Genomic DNA, 11,274 nt, shown 5'->3' with positions numbered 1-11,274 from the left:
GCTCTCTCAATACTCCAATATAGTTGGTTTCTTAGATATTAATTGGGTGCCCACGTAAATAAAAAGCTGATGTGACACTAGAGTATTTGCATAATATGTACAGTAAAAGTGCAAGAACTCATGCAAACTTGCACATTAGAAATGACAAAATATAAGTCTTACCTTTGGTTAAAAAGACTTATATTTGGCAAAACTTACTGCTCTTTGCAAACTTACTCCGAACACCACATATGTGCCTAGCTTGAACATATAGCAAAACTTACTGCTTACCGTATGTGTATAAATTTAAACTGCTTGCAAATTATATTTGCAATGGACATGAGCATCTGATATTCACTCTTCTTGTTTCTAAATCCTATTTTGTCACAAACGATTAGCTGCTAGCATCATATCAAGATAGTATATATTGCATTCGTTATACATAATTCTTCATGTATCAAACATCATTACGTCCACTGATATCACTTGCTGCTCTTTGCATGCAGGGATCGGGCTGCTATTCATCCCTTACGCGCTGGACCAAAGTTTTCAGTGTGTCCAAAATCAGTAGCACAGATAATATAGGGGCGGAGCTAGGGTTCCTTACCGCCACGTGAAATTGGTGCCAAGTCTGAACGGGGAGGAGTCGGCACGTCGGGGAGGAGTAGGTGCGTTGGGGGAGGAGCGGCGGTGCGTCGGGAGGAGGGGCGGTGCGTCGGGGGTCAGCGGGGTGAGGCGTCGGGGGTCGGCTGGGTGGCCGAGGAGGAGGCAGTGGCAGTCGGGGAGGAGGCTGTCGTCGGGGAGGAGCGGCAGCGGTGGAGATGAGGAGCGTCAGGAGGAGGAGCGGGTTGAAATGGTGAATGGAGCGAACGAGGAACATCAGTGTCGGTTAGTATATGGAACCGACACTGGTAGTGTCTATCAGTGCCGGTTCTCAACTCCTCAGTGGCTGTTCACGCGCGGGAGTTTAAGAACCGGTACTGATACGTCAACAGTACCGGTTACTTTTAAACTGGCAGTAATGGACCGGCACATATGTGGTGTTTTGTAGTAGTGAACAAAAGTTTATGTTGGAGAGCTTATTGATAAACCTTCATACATACTGGTGAAATTTCCATGACCGTGGTCTTCAATGCATGGCATGCCCCTGTCCTCTTCCCATTGCAGCAAGGGCAAGAAGCAGAGCTAGCATGTCCCCTGAAGGTTACTTACATATAAGAGTTAACTTTCGTTTTATCAAACACAATATTACTTCTATTTAACCATAATGCCAAACAAAGAGCACTAGCCCCAACCAAAATTTGACACATAAGTATATGCATACATATAGTTATATGTATATATGTACTCGTATATGTATCCATATATATACATGTATACATATATAGATGTATCTATATACGTATTTGTATATATGCATGTATATGTATATATGTGTATATGTATGTATCCATATCCATATATATACATGTATACATATATATATATATATATATATATATATATATATATATATATATATATATATATATATCCGTATTCGTAAGTTGATGGTCCAATGGCCATTACATAAGTTCAAAGCCAAGATTTTGTAGATCACTGCAAATTTATTTCCTCGCCCCGTGGCTTCGCATATAAATACACACAACGCACACTCATCCAGAGCCGTAGCCTCCAGCTCCCTCTCCTAGCTCAGTCCTCCCTCCCTCCATCCCATCCCTCTTTGCGCCACGAGCAGTTGGAGGCTGAGGGAGCTAGCCGCCAGCCGGCCATGAAAAGGAGGCTCTCGGGCTTCGTCATGGCTCCAACTGCGCTCCTACTCATCACTGTTGTCGTGCCACCATTGGTGGTCAACAAGCTTCCGCGGCTGGAGCACCCACCCAGGGCGGATGGGTCACTGACCGTCCTCGTCATCGGTGACTGGGGGAGGCGCAGGCACTTCAACCAGTCCCTAGATGCCAAGTAGGTATTTATGTTCCTTCCTGTGCGTACAAATGCATAGCTAATATCAATTTATACCTCTTTTATCCATGGGAATTCAGTATTAATTTGCCAATTCATTCATGGGCATGTCTATCTTTTTATAATGGAATAAAAAAGGTTATCCTAGCCTTGGAACATACACATACCTATCAATTATTACATCGCCGTAGCACTAGGCTAGAAAAGACACCGTTAAGAACAACGTTCACTACTACAAAACAGGTGAACAGTGTCGGTTCCAAAACCTCATCAGTGTCAGTTTCGGACCCGACACTGATTACTCGGCACTGATTGTCCGTGACTATCAGTGCCAGTTTGTTTTACCAACCGGCACTGATAGGTATTTCCAGCCATTTTCAAAATGTGGCGGTTGCCATCAATTTCGTGGCATTTTCAAATTTTGGCGGTTGCCGGTAATAGTATACGGTATATTTAGGGACATGCACACATAAATTTAATTTACGAGATGTCGAGTTTTATCGTAGCATATATACACAAGCACATATAAATATCATTTCTAAGATATCAAGTCTCATCATAGTATATATACACCGCATACATGTGAGGTTTCATTTGAAAAATAAAAAAGAGTTTAAGATTTCTTGCTAATCGAAGGTTGTGAACTCTGCTTTTTCTTATTGGATGAAGGTAACGAGAGAGAAGCCAAATTCATAGATCTCGCCGGTGGGACTGATGACTTGGTCATTGATGAACCCGACAAATTGTTCCTGAAGTGCGATGATTTCAATGGTCATGAGTCGATCTCTGGACAACGCGAGGAGCTGCAACTTCAACAATTGAAGAAATCAATCCTTATGAACACGTGTCGGACCTGAAAATTAGTCATCAAGATGTATGTCGCATACCTCAGCATCGACCACGTGGTACGACGTGTCTTCGTTGAATCAGTGCATGAATTCCATTATATAAAAACCACATAAATTACTGCCTGGGCTCTGTTTCCTATAAGGAAAGTCATGTCAAATAATCCATTCTTTCGCGAATGACCGGTGTCTGACACTCTTCTTGATGTAGCGTAGGTACACTCTGCATGTGTGTGATTATTATCGTAAGTAGATTTAGATTCAATCTAATCAAATATTACAAGAGCAATAACGAAATTGTCGGTTTTTACCTTTGTAGCAAGTCAATGACGGGTTGGTAGGTTTATTTTGGATTATTTTGTGAGTCCAAAACAATGATCTTGCTGATGTTTGGCTGGATGACAAGGAGGATCCAGTGATAACTGCACATAGGTCACCATAAGTTGGTTGGTCCTAATTTCTAACTATGTATTTCTCAAAAAGAGTAGAACATTCATGGAGAGAAACACATACTCGAAGTGGTAGGCCAAAAGTATGTATTTCTTCAATTGTAGGTCTAGAATACACTTCAATGCATAGTCCTCGGTTCCTTTTGGATCAGATTGGATCATTGTCGGGTTTACATGATGTGGGTTGATGAATCCCATATGGTCGATGCCCTCCGTCCTGCATCTTTGTACCTCCATTCTACATAAGGAATAAGTTAAGACATTCAATCAAATGATACATGAATGTATACTGTGAATTATACGTAGATGACACTTAGGGAGTCCAACAACTCAAGATAAACACATCGAGGGCATCTTGCTGGTACAGTCGATACATTTCCTCAAATAATATATAAATAGAGCCATCCCCATGGAGGAAATCTCGATCCTTGTATCTGACCTCGAACATTTCTCTACCATCCCGTGACTCCTTCATTTACCACGCATGGAATTTTCGAAGTTCAAAGGTCAATTTGTCCCATACGTTTGGCTCGACCAAGAGTTCGTCCAACTTAAATTGCCATCTCTCGGCTGCTTTTGGTGCTAGGGACTCGTCTAGAAATTGCTCTTTTGTCATTTTAGCATCTTCAAGAAATCTTTCTAAATTCTGTTCTTGTCGTATCTGTTCGATAGAAGACTCTTTCAAGTATTTCTTGCTTTTGATGCGCGCGTAGTCTGATTTACTCTTACGCTGTATAGGTTTGGCCATCTTTAAGAAAAATCTTCTGTGTTTCTACACAAATTGGTTTTTTCTTCTCAGGCTCTGACTTTTGAAAGAATTTCTTGACACTGGCGTCCACTATCGCTCTAGTTTCCTCTAGTGTTTGTTCATAAGGCAACTTCTCAAGTGCTGCCACCTTCTTAGGTGCCCTTTGCTTCTGGGATAAAGTCAACTTCTGAGATGAACTCAAATTCTTAGACTATGCAGCTGTTGTCAACTTCAGACGGGGAGGAGTTGCCTCTCTTGGTGGCACTTGTGCTGACTTCTGAGGGGGAGGTGTTGGCTCCCTTGATGGCAACTTTGGATTGGGAGGAGTTGCCTCTATTCTGGGTGACGGTGGCGGTGGCGGCGACTGGGGAGGAGTTGGTTCTCTTCTTTGTGATGGTGGCGGTGGCGGTGGCGGTGACCATGGAGGAGTCGGAGAAATTCTGTGTGGTGGGTCTAACTCCGCATCAGAAGACTCGTCAGTCTCATCTTCAAACACTATGTGGCACTTGGGCCACAGAACGAAGCCACCCACATTTGATCCAAGCCTCTTAGAACCCGTCTCTCTGGGGTAATCCATGTCAATCTTACTGTGCGGCCTTCGCACGGAGTCCATGTGGACCTTAGCATATTCCCGCGGTATCGAAAGATCATTGAAGAGAGCTCCTTCCACGCATTGGTCGACCTGCCCCATAGCCACCGGTGGTAATATTCAAGGTGGGCATGATAAGCTTGCACACTTTGCTTTCTGTGATGTTGTCCATGGGGTAATGAGCCAATTCTTCTTCTGCAAACCCCACGGAGGCACAGCTCCTCCAATGACCACCAGGGCTCATAACATTTTCTTCGCCTTGCTGCTGCCTGTTTACTTGCTGAAGTGCTTCTTTAATCAACATCTGGATTGACCTGACCCTTCGGAGCATCATCTTTGGCCCGGCCCTGCGCAGCCTCAGTAACTGTCTCCAACTCAAACTGATCCATGTTTAGGTACGCACTCAGGCTACCACCTCCTGTCTGGTCTAGCTCCATATTTGCAGGCTCATCCTGTATCATAGCTGGAGTTGGATCTGAGGATGGGCCTTGTATCGGAGGAGGGACGGGACGGGGCCGTGCACGACGGTTGGATTTTGTACGTGCCATTCCTCATAAAAATATTTGACACAAGAAGCACTTGATTTAGAGTTAAAATTAATGAGATATGTAATCAAATTATGGTCACAATATATGCATTGATGGTTAGTAAGTCGTTGTCTTGCTTATGGACACGTGCTAGCTAGCTAGGTAGATATAAAGAAAAGGACACGACTTCTTGATGGGCCTCATGGTGCGCGGTTGTATGCTGCACAACTAGCTAGTTAATCTATAGGAGTATCTGCCTCTAGGCTCTAGCACAAGCTAAATGGAGTAGGAAACATATCGCCCCTGTTTAGGTCTACTTCTACATTCAACTTTTCATAGAGATCGTCTATAGTGAGGAATCAATACAACATTCACGTTTAGTGTTGTAGTGCATAATCATGAGCGATAATCAAGTTTGGTCAAAGTCAAATGCATACATTTGTAGTAGAAATCAGTACAACATTCACTCTTTGTCAAATATAATATATCTTGAAAACTAATATTTAATTATCAATATTAACTCCAATAGAATGACTTGAACTTTATATATATTTCCACTAGATTAATGTGAAAGGTCCATATACAAGAACATCCAGAGATAACAAAGCAACAACATAAACGCAATATAGCCAAACATGTGGGAGGCATGTGCTGCAGAAAAGATTAGAAAGTATAATGATATGTTAACAGTACCGGTTATTGTTAAGCCACACTGATGGATCGTCTCATATGTGGTGTTTTGTATTAGTGAGGGCTGCCGGGAACTGGAAATTTGTGGAAATTTGAGAGCAACTCTTGCATCATCTTTGGTTCCAATTGAGAGAAGAGATATATACAGTCGTAGAATGCCTGTGCTCCAAACTTTTGGATGAAATACCATCTTATCCCAATAACGTTGAGAAGTGGGGGAGCCAGGATTTCACCGGGTGTGCCCGTTGAACACTCTAAACTTTTGAATATAATATACAAGTATAACTACAATATAAAGTTCTTAACATCGTAAAATCAACAAATAAGTTTGAATTTTGTGAAAACTACAATATAAATAGTCCAAATATAAAATAAAGTCTTATATAAATAAAAGATTACAATACTTACTCTAAACTCTACTTACACTTTCTCATAGCTATGAAAGTCTCGATTATGTCATTCTCATTAACCTTGGAGAAAATATCACGCTCATTAAATGTGACTAAACAATGGGCTAATAAAGACCTCACAAAAATTGTTTAGTTGAGCAATAAAATTGTTTAGTTGAGCACGATGAGCGGAGGCGCATCGTGCCTTCTACGACATCGCCGGTGCCATCCTCTGCAGCTGGGGGCTCAACCAAGCCCGTGCACTACTATTGAGTTTCGGCACCTTATTTCTGCATGTGTGTGGATTGATTGATTGATTAGGAAGACACACCATTGTTTTTTATTTCTAGTTTGATTATTGTGTGAGTGGATGCAACCATTTTTCCGATTTGCTGGTGTGGAGGAGATTGTTGTGTTTTCTATGTAATAAATCCAAGTGGTACTACTCTAACGCTCTTCTTCTTCTGGAAACAAAAACACGAAATGGAACTACGGATACCTTGCCCACCGCCGTTGGCTGGCCAAAATATTGTTCACCGAGTGTGCGAAGAGGAGTTTTTTTATTTTTATATTTGTTATTTTAAATTTTAAATAAATAGACTCATAATGGCAAGATTTATATAAATAGACGCCTACCAAGGGCGGTAAGGATGCCACGATGGCACCGCCACTCCTTACCACCCTATCAGAGAGCGGGTGGGGCCCACCCCCACGCCTGCCGCCTTTACCGCCCTCTCAGGGGGTTGTTAGGGGCAGTCCCTGCCCCCCCTCCTCCACCACTATATAATGGCAGAAAATCAGCAAAAATGCTCATTATAATCTGGAAAAAAAAGAAAGGAAGAGGAGATGAGAGGAAAGGAGAGGAGAGGAGGGAGAGAAGAGGAGAGGAAAGGGAGGCAGCACGGCGAAGCTCTACTATTTTTGATCTGCGGATTTTGGATCTCGCTTTCTAGTAATTTTTTTAGACTTATGTTTTTATAGTAATTAAAGTACCACTAGATCTAGGATTTAGCAGCATAACTGTAGTTATATTATGCGACCTAGGGTTTAGAAATGTAGGATATGTTGTGTATTGTAAAGATCAATTTTGACATGGTAGGATAGTCATCAGATGTATAGTAGTATTTAGAGTATGGTAGTTTCGAATATCTAGATTTTACAGAATAATGATGTAAGTAATAATTATAGCTAATTAGAAACTTTATTAAATAAACGGATGGTTAATTAGTTTAATTTGGTTAGTTTTCTTAGGAGCAATATTAAATAAACCTGTTGTTAGGTGATCATCGATGTCGGTAATTTTGTTAGAGTTTTGATAATCAGAAATATAGTTTTTCGGTATTAACATTGGATATATTTTTGGATGTTCCAGGGATGTTCGATAAATTATATTTTTAGATATATTATGGTGAAAGTCAAATTAGTTATGGTGCTAGCGGTGTAGATCTCTTTGGATTTTAGCATGTCACCAAGGGACTTAGTAGAACCAATGAGAGGACCATAGTGGACGTGTGCAAGTGGTTGATGAGCCATTTTCAACTGGATCCACAGCAACATGAGATTAAGCTAAGAGCTGTGCTAAGCCATGCTACTCAGGGGTACTTTGTGGAGCTCATCTCGATTAACGTGACATCTACTTGGATGTAGTATATAGATATATCATGTGAACGTGGTCTCCCTCTTGTGCTGCTAGCTGAGGCGTACCAAAAGGATCCAACTGAGATAAACTGTGCAGAAGTAGTAGCAGGAACAAGTTAGGCAATGGTGGATGAAGCAGACCCGGCAAATATGGTGGATGAGCAAGATGTTGGGGATGTGCGTGAGATGCAACAGAGGGGTGTAGCCGATGAGGGGGAGCACATCCCTAGCATAATTGAAGAGATGGAGATGGAGGATCAAGAGCTAGAGGAAGCCATTGTCGATGAGGGTTCATCCAACGAGGAGGGAAATGCTCCTGTTCCTGCAGAGTGGAGGAATCAGGAATTTTAAAAGCTAGTGGTCAGTGAGGCTCATTGGACACCATGGGAATATCATGAGAATGAGGTGTCCCAGGGTGCTATGTCCCAAGTAAGGAGGCTGTTATTGATGTAGTGAAATTCTGGTCGTTGTATCTTTGAAGGCAGTTCAAGGTAGTGAAGTCGAGTAAAAGGGAGTACGACGTGACGTGTTTGGTGCATGATTTTCCTTGGCGGGTGCACGCATTCAAGGGGAAGTGGGTTGATGTTTGTTTGATTCATGATAGACATGCAGGGTTGTTGCAGGCTTTGCTGGATATGAAATATGGCAGTGTTCGATGGTGTGTTACAGCAAAGTGGCCCGACTTGAAGAGTAGGTGGTGCATGAGGTATATGGGTGCAAACTTTTACAGACAATTCAAAAACAAGGACTTGATGAATCTTTTCAAAAAATCGTGCAGCCAAAACTAGCAGAGAAAGTTCAATGCCATATGAGAAAGACTAGACGAACTAACCACGAAGCAGACAGCTGAGCTAGGAGCCACAGGAGATGACTCGATTGCTCTTGGACCACTCTCAACAAATACTCCCCAGATAGTAAAGAGGTCAGGGTCAGCTGTTAGGAACTTTTCGCAGTGGATAGAAAATGAGTCAAGAGAGAAATGTGCATTGATGTACGATATTGGAGGGGCAAGGTATAGGATAATGACAACTAATCTTGCTGACATCTACAACTGGGTCATGCGGGGTATGAGATCCCTCCCACTTGTTGGAATTATTGAAGGTATTATGCATGTGACTTGCAGATATTTTATTGATTGATACGCAGCTGCTTTGAAGGCAATGGAAGATAACCGTATGTTGTATGGATCGATGCTATGTGAGTACATGGAGAAGGCCACAAAGAAGGCACATATGCACCGCACCGATCAGAAGAGAACTACGGAGCACATGTTCAGTGGCTTGTGCTGTGATTAGGGTCATAGGGGTGGCAGACATGAGTGCCATGTGCAAGAGAGCGTGCTTAGGTTGGAACATGCATCTGTACACACCATAAGCCACAATTGCTACACAGGCCATGTACACACGTCATAGCTGCATGTGGGGAGCACAATATGCTACCCTGACAATATGTTTCTAAGTACTTTATGAAGGATCAGATACTGAACATATGGAACCATGAGCTGTATGGCTACGACATTATTGATATGTTTACAAGTAATCTAGGTCCCTCACGAATCTATGTGCCAGACTTTGAGAGGATGAAGAACACACCGGGACGTCGACAAACTCGGCGGATTTGAAACAATATGGATGAATTCGAGGCGGGTCCAAGGGTGAAGCGATGTAGCAAGTGCGATAAAACAGGTCATACATACAAGTACTATCCGAAAAATGTACCTATTGTGTAGGTGGGGTCATGACGACGGTCAAGTGTGAATGTATTTAGCGCATCTCGATCTTATATTTATAAGGCATCCGCCTTAGTTATGTACATTGCATTTGGACCTTACATTTGTATTTGATCGTGTACCTATTGGGGGATGATCTCCTGTACCCCTTCAGATGGCAAGTCAAAGTTCGCCAGTAGCTGAGCACTAATGAATGTTGTAGTTGTGTTTCAAGAAAGTTCATCCGAAGGTCGATCCTGGACTTCACCTGCTAGTGTAGGTGAAGGCTCTGGCGGGCCTTCGGTCAGAGACCAAAGGTCGATCCGCGACTTCACCTGTCAGTGTAGGCGAAGGCTCTGGTGTGCCTTCGGCCGGAGGCCGAAGGTTGACCCGCGACGCCGAGGGTCAGGATAGGTGAAGATCCTAGCGAACCTTCGGGTGGAGACCGAAGGGTGACCCGCGGTGCAGTGACGGGACTGGCCGAAGGTGTCTGGTGGACATCGAAGCCCGCATAGTCGCTCAAGGTATAGTTGTAATTATGCAGCTATACTTGATAGTACCATAATGTCCCCGAATATGTCGGGAATGTGGCAGTTGAGGGGGTGAGACTATAAATCCTAGCGTGGAGTCGTTGAGTATGTGCTATAAATAGGGTCATACTTTAACTGAGATGACAGAGGAATTAATATTATTACACCCTCTAAACACGTGTCACACTCTGAAGCCTTCGGCTTCCCCTCCAAGCGAAGGCCTTCCTTGTTTGGGGATTTAGGTTCCAACAGTTAGTGCCGTCTGTGGGGATCGAACAGACCAAAGCTATGCCACCTAAAAAGAAGACGAAGCCACTAGGTGCATCGGAGACATTGTAAGAGTGTCTGGCTCCAACCGGGGCTTCGGTCAAAATGCCCTCTTCGGCGGTGCCGGGCCCAAGCAACTCTTTGACCGGAGGAGCCTTCGGCGACCGCCAACAACATGATGGTGTCGATGTGGCACCCTCGGGTGATAACGGAGACAGCCATGAAGCGACCATCTGGGAAGACGCAGCAGGAGCAGTGCAGGGCGTAGAAGCTAATGCTCGCGCCCGCTTCGAGGCTTTGGCAGAAGAGCGAAGAAAGGCGCACGTTGAAGAAGAGTGGGATGACCTAGGTAACTTTGGAGAATATGAAGACGAAGATGAGACAAAAGAGGAAAGAATAGCCAGGCTAGAAGCCAAAGAATTGGAGAGGCAGATTGCGCAAAAAAAGCGCATGCTGGATAGCTTGGCTGTGGAATATCACCGGCGAGCAGAAGAAGCCAGAAAAATACTGGAGAAAATGCAAGAAGAGATTGATATGCTACATCACAAAAATGAAATGGCTCGCCACATGACTCCTTTAGAAGTCATAATATGACCGGCGCAGGACCTTCAGCGACGGTCATGCACGGGTGATCCAGAGTCACCGCCCTCCATTGGCTTGCAGAACCAGCCATGGCCTTCGGGCTTCAAGATGCCTAGAGTGGTAATGTTTGACGGCGAATCAGATCTGAGAGAGTTTGTAATGAGTTTCGAGGTGGCAGTCGAATCCGCTGGAGGAGACGACGCGACACTGGCAAAGACCTTTGTATTGTCCATCAAAGGGATAGCAAGGTCGTGGTCCTCCGCGTTGCCTCCAGGATCCATTTATTCATGGGAGCAACTGCGCAATGCCCTCTATAGCAATTTCCAAGGAAATCGAGCGAACAAGGTTAGCGCTAGCGACCTCTTCGCACT

The sequence above is a fragment of the Phragmites australis genome, chromosome 12, assembly GCF_958298935.1.
Source record: "Phragmites australis chromosome 12, lpPhrAust1.1, whole genome shotgun sequence".
In the NCBI taxonomy this organism is placed as follows: Eukaryota; Viridiplantae; Streptophyta; class Magnoliopsida; order Poales; family Poaceae; genus Phragmites; species Phragmites australis.
This window is presented reverse-complemented; position numbering follows the sequence as displayed.